The sequence below is a fragment of the Silene latifolia genome, chromosome 8, assembly GCF_048544455.1.
Source record: "Silene latifolia isolate original U9 population chromosome 8, ASM4854445v1, whole genome shotgun sequence".
Classification (NCBI taxonomy): domain Eukaryota; kingdom Viridiplantae; phylum Streptophyta; class Magnoliopsida; order Caryophyllales; family Caryophyllaceae; genus Silene; species Silene latifolia.
The window spans coordinates 62255165-62264069 of NC_133533.1; the positions used below are offsets into that span (position 1 = coordinate 62255165).

The 8905-nt window shown below is 40.0% G+C and overlaps 1 non-coding gene across 1 annotated transcript; it reads left to right on the forward strand.

Annotated features, from left to right (window-relative positions):
* The first annotated feature begins 8220 nt into the window (after window positions 1-8220).
* Window positions 8221-8327, forward strand: LOC141597611 (small nucleolar RNA R71). Its single transcript, XR_012522838.1, has one exon. It is a non-coding gene; the product is annotated as a small nucleolar RNA R71 (small nucleolar RNA).
* The last annotated feature ends 578 nt before the right edge of the window (window positions 8328-8905 follow it).

Here is an 8905-nt window from a genome sequence, read left to right on the forward strand (position 1 = left end):
CTAAGATAGCAATGAAAATAAACTAACAAGATAAATAAAATAAGGGTGTAAACAATTGATTAAAAGCACTAGGGTGTCATGGGTTCATAGGGGAATCATGGGATATGATCATACAAACATGTTCTCAAATTATAAGCAAGCAATTATTGTTGTGATGGATTGAGTTGGGTTATATCTTACAATCCTAGGAAAGTTTGGGTCCGGAGCCGAATCTCTTGGATTGTACAACACCTACAAGTCGACTTAATCTTCCCTACTTAACACATGCATGGTCTAACAAGACTCGAGTTGGGTTATGTCTTACAAGTCAAGTTGAAAGGATAGAAGATGATAGTAAATGCAAGGATTCATAGGCTTAGCATTTCATCAAATATAACATGTGCATGTATTAAGATCAAAACAAGCAAGCAAATAAGATATGAAATCATATTAATTTAAGCATGAATCATTCCCCATGTTGGTTTCCCCTAATCACCCATTAAACCCTAGCTAAGAGACTACTCACTCATTATCATATTGATCATGCTAGAAAGGTTGTCAATCATACTAACATAATGAAACATGATGAATAAATGAAAGTAATTAGCAATAATTAAAAAGGGATTAAGAGATTATACCTACTAATGATTCCAATAATAAAGCAAGAATAATAGAAGTACTTGAATCCTAGATTGAGAGGTTGTCAATCTCCCAATAATAACCCAAATAATCTTCAATTACCCAAAATAAAGTAAGAACAAGAGAGAGATTAAAGAACTAAAACTTGGATTAAAACTTGATTAATATTTGATTACAATATTGAAGAGAGATTTGATTGATATTAACTACACTAATTATTGATAAGAAGAACATGCTCCTCTAATTAGACTAATGGGGTATTTATAGTGAAAATTAGGGAGGATGCATTAGGGTTAACTAAGGGCTAAACTAGTAATTACACTTTTTTAAGTTGAGCAAGGAGCCTCCGGGATTATCCGAGAGAAGGGCTTCTCTTATCGATGCTTGAGGAATGAAAACGTGCTGTGCTGCGATCCGTGCGGATGGGAGTCGGGACGGCCGGATCTGGGCTGAGGAATCCGAGCGGATTCTTGGGCAAGACGCTCGGATTGGCGAGGGGGAATCCGAGCGGATTCCTTTGCGGGACGCTCGGATTGGTGAGGACGGACGGATTCTCTACAATCCGTTCGGATTGTAGTTCAGCAACTTTCCTTCTTCTTTTTCTTCCCTTTTCTTCATGAATTCCTTGGGGATTTCCTTGGGGACTCAAGGATCCTTTTCTCAACAATGCTCTTCTACTATGCTATGTACAAAGGCCTTCTAGTCTTGTCTCTCCTTGATGCTTGGTCATTGAATATGATCAATTTAGCCTTGTTTTGCCATGAAAATGCAAGATTCTTACTCCTTTCCTACCAAGGGATCAAAATCTCAAAGAATATGCAAAACAAAGAACTAAAGATAAGAAATGACCCAAATAGGCACTAAAAAGCATGGAAACAATGGTAATTCGGGGGCTAAATATGCGCCAATTATGGTCGCATCAAATATCCCCAAACCGAACCTTTGCTCGTCCCGAGCAAAGAGGTGACAAAGACTAGGACTAATACTAACCTAACCTAATAATAATAGCCGATATGAGACAATTAGCGGGTCTCACTCCGCCCCTTTAACTCACAACAAGACAACCATGAGGTAGGATGCCTTCTTGCAAGGCAAGGTGGGTCTTGCCAAAATGGCGACACATCCAATCATTAAGCACACAAAATCAAGTAATGGATGCATCTACAAAAGAATAGCCACTTTCCTCATCTAAGTGGCGGAAATTATCTACAAGGGAAGCAATTCAAGGGTACACAATCCTTCATAGATGCAATTTGTTCAAACTACTAAGCCTAGAAGGATACCAATAAATCGCCTCCAAGTTGTGTCAAGCTAGGGTACCTTTGTCCTCAATCTTTAAATGCTTTTGTCAAGAGTAGACTCCCTATGGTTTTAGAAACACTGGAGGATCGCGGAATTCCCCCTCTTGCCTAGACAAGAAGAAGGGTCGTCCCCTCTCTACCATGCACAAAAATGGATATGATGGATAAAGGGATCAATAGATATTTGAGTTTCATTTTGGGAGGTTGCTTTCATTTTTGTTTTCCCCCCAATTTCGTTGGCATTTGACTCATTTCTTTTTGATTTTTGGCATTTCAACACTTGACAACTTTTTGCATTTCTTTTGAACATTTTCAAAGTCACCCCAATTAGTAACGAGGGTGCCTTGTATTTGAAGTTTTAGGAGTTCTATTTTTGCTCCTCTTTTCATTTGATGCATTTTCACTTTTCATTTCTTTGAACTCAAATTGATTTCTTTTTTTGTGCCCATTCCCTTTGATGACAAAAATATGGTAGAACATGGATGAATTGGTAGAAGTATGCATGGTTTCAAGGGTCACTTTGGAATAAACGGTAGCCAAGGAGTTATCACACCACAAGGTACTCTTGACTAGGCCTTAAACCATGGGTCAAAGGATACTAGCATGACACATCCTAGGGTGTTTTACAAGTATTCTAACAAGTAAAGTCTTAAGAATAAAAAGCATCTACTAGGGCCTATATACACTTGTCAAGCTTCCCAAGTAGACGGTTTCGCAAAATTTTCTAACATGCAACTACATGCCATGATGCAACTAGCATATAAACATCCTAATGCAAATGATTCTACCAACTAATATGCCAAATAAACTAGATGCAATCCTAAGTTCACATTGTTTTACCGCATCAATCAAAATAAAGCCACATAGTCATTAACATAGAGAGGAAAAAGGAGATTGGAAAGATCATACCATGCGGTCTTCAATATCCTCATGTCTCGGATGTGGCGTAGTCAATCAAAGTGAACAAGGATAAACAAACACAATATATACAAGACAATGTATACAAGACTATACTACAAAGGAAATGAACTTGTTTTTGGTTTTTCAATTTTTCAATTTTTATGGTTTTTGAATAAGTGTTAGAATTCCCATCCCCACACTAATATGGGCATTGTCCTCAATGGCCAAAATGATGGAAATTATGCAAGAATGATGCATGATTTCTATACTAAATGCAATTCTACACTAAGCTATACTACATGATGCATGGTTTTTGTTATGACGGAGAGGATAATTTAGATTACCTCCCGTTGTATATGCATTAACTTCCCCAAACCAAGTAAGACACTATTGCTAATGTCAAAGCATGGGGGAGTTCATGCACATGCTATGCTATGCATGAAACTAGATTGTCATTTTGGATTTTCAAAAATGGGAACAATAAAGAACACCTCAAAGGAACCGAGGTGTGAGTCCTTTGATGTTGCTAGGACTAAACCAACAATGATCAAAATGAAATGAAATACAAAGATATATAGACAAACCATGGGAGTGTAGGAGTCTCCAAGGCTAGTCTTCCATCATGCTATTATCATCACCACTTCCCTCATGAGAAGTGGTCACATTGCCACTTTCCTTGGCACTTTCTTCTTTGCTTTCTTCATCACCATCTTCCTCATCATTGTCTTCACCATCTTCACCATCTCTTTCTTCATCTCCACTTGCTTCTTCCTCAATGTTGTCATCAATCTCCTCATCATTTCCAACAACCTCATTGTCTTCCACCACTTCCCTAGATGCACCCGGAAACAAGGCTTCTTTATCCGCCCAACTAGGCAAAGGACAAGATGGATCGAGGAGTCCTTGCCTAGCTAAATGTAGGAGGGGAGGATATTGAGCCAAATATGCATTCTTCCAATCTTCATAAGCTTGCTTGTGCATGGCTTGCATAAGAAGAGTTACATAGTCTTTCCCAATTTCAACTCCTTGCGGTTTGAACTCTTCATACACAAAGGGGTAAGGTGGTATAACAATGGAAGAGGAGGGGGTTTCATGATCACCCTTTTGTTGTTGAATGATGTACTCGGCTTCCTTGGATAGGGGAAGTAAATAGTTGGTCCGGTGGACACTAAGACGGCAAATCTTTGCGGGTAGAGTGAATGATCGAGCCTCACTTGTAAGCCACCCATACTTGGTATCAAGGGGATTGTGAGCAACCCACTTAAACTTGTTAATCAAGATGGACATATCAATAAGATGGCCACCATCCTTAGCCGTGTACTTGCTATCCTTATTGAAATTAGGATCAAAGTGCTTGGCTAGGACCGTGACAAGGCCGCCATTAACAATAACGGTTTGACCCTTCTTCCCACTATCTACATGGAGCCATCTATCAACCAATAGCCTCAAAGAATTGTAAGGCTTGGTGTGAATTCTTCCAATATTCAAAGTTGATTCAAGGAGAATAAAATCGAGTCCCGTGAAATGATTGGTGTCTTTCCTAGCAATTATGGTATTTCCCACAACTTTGTGCCATATTCTTATGCCCGGATGATGGACCAAAAGAGCACGACAAGCTTTAAAATCTTCAAATTTCTTCCCGGAGATTGCCTCCCAAAGAGGCTCGGGATCATACTTCCCATATTGCTTATAAAATTTATGTTCATCGCTAAGACCCAAAATTTCACCCAATTCCGGAAAGGAAATGCGTCTACTAGTGTTAGCTAGACGAAACTCAATATTTTCCCTATTCTCAACTTTTTTCACTTTTAAAGAACTTAAGAATTCCAAGACAAGGGAGGGGTATGTTACTTCCTTCATTTCAAACAATTTCTTCAAACCCATGGCATTGAAAAAGACTCTTGTTTGTTCAAGAACACCCAACTTCTCTAAAGCATCTTGGCATATGAATTTGGTGGATTGAATTTGTTTCATAGCAAACTTGACAAATGTATTTCTATGGGAATCGGAAATGAATGTTACCTCCGGGTAATGCAAGAGTTGATTAATTACCGGAGTAGAGGGTGATGCTTCCATAGGAATTTGTTGTTGTTGTTGCACTTCCAAGCTTGGTGTTGATACCACCATTGCCAAAGCCTTCTTCATTTGTAGAGCTTTTTGCCTTTGAGAGAGAGTTGTAGCCTTTGGTGCCTTTGTTGCTTTTGCTTTTGCTTTTGTTGCTCCCTTTGTTCTTGCCATTTGATGAGCTAACCAAGAAAAAGATCAAAAATCTTCAATTTGTAGAATGCCCAAATCGATTTTGAAGGTGAAAGGCTTTGCCTTTATGAGAACAAAAATCGATTCAAAGGTGAAGATTTTGTTCTTGGTTTTGATTGTTAATGAAGATGGAGTGATTGATTTGTTATTTGAAAGATGGTTTGATTTGATTTTGGTGAGTTTTGTTGAGGGTTTTTTTGTTTTTGAGATGGAGAGGATGAGGGTTTTGATGTTGTGGGTAGTGTTTATGAGTGAATGAATGAATGAATGAAGGTAGGATGGGTATTTAAAGAACTCGACAATATTAGGACGCAGGGGCAATCCGTGCGGATTAGGCGCAATCCGCTCGGATTCTTCAGCTTCAAATTTTCAAAAATCCCGCCTAGAGACGGGCGGATTCTGAGGAATCCGCTCGGATTCTTCTGAGATGAGACGGGCGGATTTCGTGCAGGACGGACGGATTCTTGTCCAGAGATTTTTCTTTGTTTTTCTTCAGCTGCAAGATGGGCGTCTTTTTCAAAATTCGGATGGATTCTGTGAGACGGGCGTCTTTCCAGGAATCCGCTCGGATTCTTCAACAGTCAAGAATTTTTGCAATTTCAGCTCAGCCCAAGACGGGCGTCTTCTCAGCAGGACGCTCGGATCCTCTGCAGACGGGCGGATTCTCAGGAATCCGCTCGGATTGGTCCTTGTGTACACGGATTCAGTTCCATCCGTGCACCAACGCATTCCCTTATCATTCTTTCTTTCTTTCAAATCTTGTGTTCTTCATTGCGGGGGCACTACTAAGGCATGAATAGCCTAGGCAATTGCCATCCCCACACTAAGGTAAAGCACTACACATCAATTAAAATCATTAGTCCCTCCCTCACTTCTCTCTTACATGACAATTATTTTGATCAAAGTAAAAATAAATCCAAAAATGACAAAAATGCAATACAAAAATTGAAAAGTAAGTTAGGGAGTTAGAAATATTTACAAGTGGTGGTTTAGGGAGGACTCCACCAAACTCTCATTCTTGATGAGATGTCAAGGAGGCATGTTCAAGGTGTTGTTGATGTTGCTCAACACCTTGAAGAAGTAATCAAAAGCTTGTTCATTGTTATGGTAGAGGTCCTCAATAGACCATGGTTCTTGTTGTTGATCATGATCGATGGCATGCCCAATGTAGGGATTAAAGATCCCTTCAAATTCGTCGTCCCAAAGACCACAAACTTCATTGAGTTGATCATTGAAAATCTCTTGCTTGGATGGAGACAACTCTCCCAATTTCTTTTCTTGGCCAATGAGGCCATCATCTTCTTCCTTGGTTGATTTTGATGAGCCTTGCAAGCTTTCCTTGTCAAAATTCACTTGCTCTTTGAATGGAGCATCTTCAACTTTCTTCCTCCATTGGATTTCCGATTTCTTCTTCTCATCTTTTCGGCTATAATGATCAATCATGAAACATGGCTCATGCAAACGAGGAGCTCTCATGGTCTTGTCAAGATTAAAATTTATACTTTCATCTCCCACTTTTAGAGTGAGCTCTCCATGTTTCACATCAATCACCGCACCCGCGGTGTGTAGGAAAGGTCTTCCTAAGATGATTGGAATGTTGGAATCTTCCTCCATATCAACAATGACAAAGTCCACCGGGATGAAAAACTTCCCAATTCGCACGGGGACATCTTCCCATATCCCTAGCGGTGTCTTCGTCGATCTATCGGCCATTTGAAGAGTGATATTGGTACATTTAAGCTCTCCCATTCCCAACCTTTTACTTACCGAGTACGGCATGACACTCACACTAGCCCCTAGATCACATAAGGCTTTGTTGATCGTTGTGTCGCCAATGGTACACGGTATTGAGAAGCTTCCCGGATCCTTTAATTTTGGAGGTGAACTCCCTTGAAGTATTGCACTACTCACCTTAGTGAAGGCGATAGTCTCAAGTTTCCGGATCGACTTCTTCTTTGTGAGGATATCTTTCATGTACTTTGCATAGGCCGGAACGTGATTGATTAATTCCGTGAAAGGAATTGAGACTTATAAGTTCTTCACAATCTCCATGAACTTCCCAAGTTGATCATCAAATTTAGGCTTGGCTTGACGACTTGGAAAAGGAAGTCTAATCACAATGGGCTCCTTTTCTTTGGCTTTGTCTTCATTTTTCTTTGAGCTTTCTTCTTTTGATGATTCCCCTTCTTTGGGACCTTGCACCACAACTTCATTCTCACTAGCTCTCACAACTTCATCCTCAACTTGCTCCTTCGGTGCTTCATACCTTGTACCACTTCTTAAGTGAATGGCACTAACCGTTTCATGTCTAGGGGGTTTACTTTGTGGTGGTAATTGCCCCTTTTGTCTTTGTGAGCTCGAAGATGCTAGTTGAGTTAATTGTGTTTCCAACATCATGGTGTGAGCTAGAATGTTGTTGATGGTGGTGTCTTTTGCTTGGCTATCTTTTTGCATTTGGGTGAAAAATTCTTGTTGATTCTTTTGCATTTGGAGGACCCCTTTTTGGACATCAAAACTTTGGTCATTGTGGTGATTGTATGGATTTTGATTTTGGTAACCTTGGTTTTGATTGTAAAAGGGTCTTTGATTTTGATTTCTCATGGGTGGAGTGTATGTTGTTTGAGGGTTTTGGACATTTTGGCTTTTGTATGAGAGATTTGGATGGAACTTGGTGTTTTCATTGTAAAAATTTGAATAAGGGGTACCACTTTTGTAAGCTTGGAAAGCATTAACTTGTTCGGTTGTTCCCCTACACTCACTTGAGTCATGACCCAAGGTTCCACAATTCTCACATATCCCGCTTGGGATTGATGAGGATGCCGTCATGGCATTGACATGATGCTTTGATGATTTTGAGTTTTCCTCAAGTCTAGCCATAGCTTGTTCAAACTTCAAGTTGATTGTGTCAATGTGAGCACTAAGTTGAGCACCCAATTGAGTAACGGTGTCCACTTCATACTTTCCTCCTCTAGTAGCCTTGCGAGGCCTACTATATTGCGAATTATGGACCGCCATTTCCTCAATCTTGTTCCATGTTTGATTGTCATCAACTTCGGTGAACATTCCATTTGATCCCATATTGAGAATGTTCCTTGAATCTTCATATAAACCATTCCAAAATTGTTGCACTAAAAACCATTCGCTAAGTCCATGGTGAGGACATGAGCAACAAATACCTTTGAACCGCTCCCAAGCTTCATACAAAGACTCTTCATCCCTTTGCTTAAAACCCGTAATTTGAGCTCTTAGCATATTGGTCATTTCCGGTGGGTAGAATTTTTTGTAGAAAGCTAGAGCTAGCTTCTTCCAAGAATCTATTCCAAGGGTGGCCTTATCAAGGCCCTTCAACCACTGCTTTGCGGTGCCGATTAACGAAAAAGGAAATAAGACCCATCTTATTTGGTCTTGAGTCACGCCCGTTTGAGAGATAGCTTCACAATAATCACAAAAGGTTTCCATATGAGAATGAGGGTCCTCACTAGGCATTCCCCAGAATTGGCTCCTCTCAACTAGTTGGATGAAGGCGGACTTGGCAATAAAGTTTCCGGTAAGATGTTGTGGGGTAGGAGTACCATTTGGTAGATCCTCCTCGGTGGGTATAGAGTGTGACGAGAATTTAGGCATTGTAGGTGGATTTTGTGTGGTATTGTTTAATGGGTTTTCTTCTCCTTCTATTGCGAAAGGATTGACAAACTCACTAGTGGGTTGAACAACTTCACCAACACCTCCCAAATTCCTCCTAACAAGTCTCCTATTATTCGTCAAGGTTCTTTCGATTTCACGGTCAAAAGGTACCAAATCTCTTTGTAACCTTCTAGACATGCAAAATA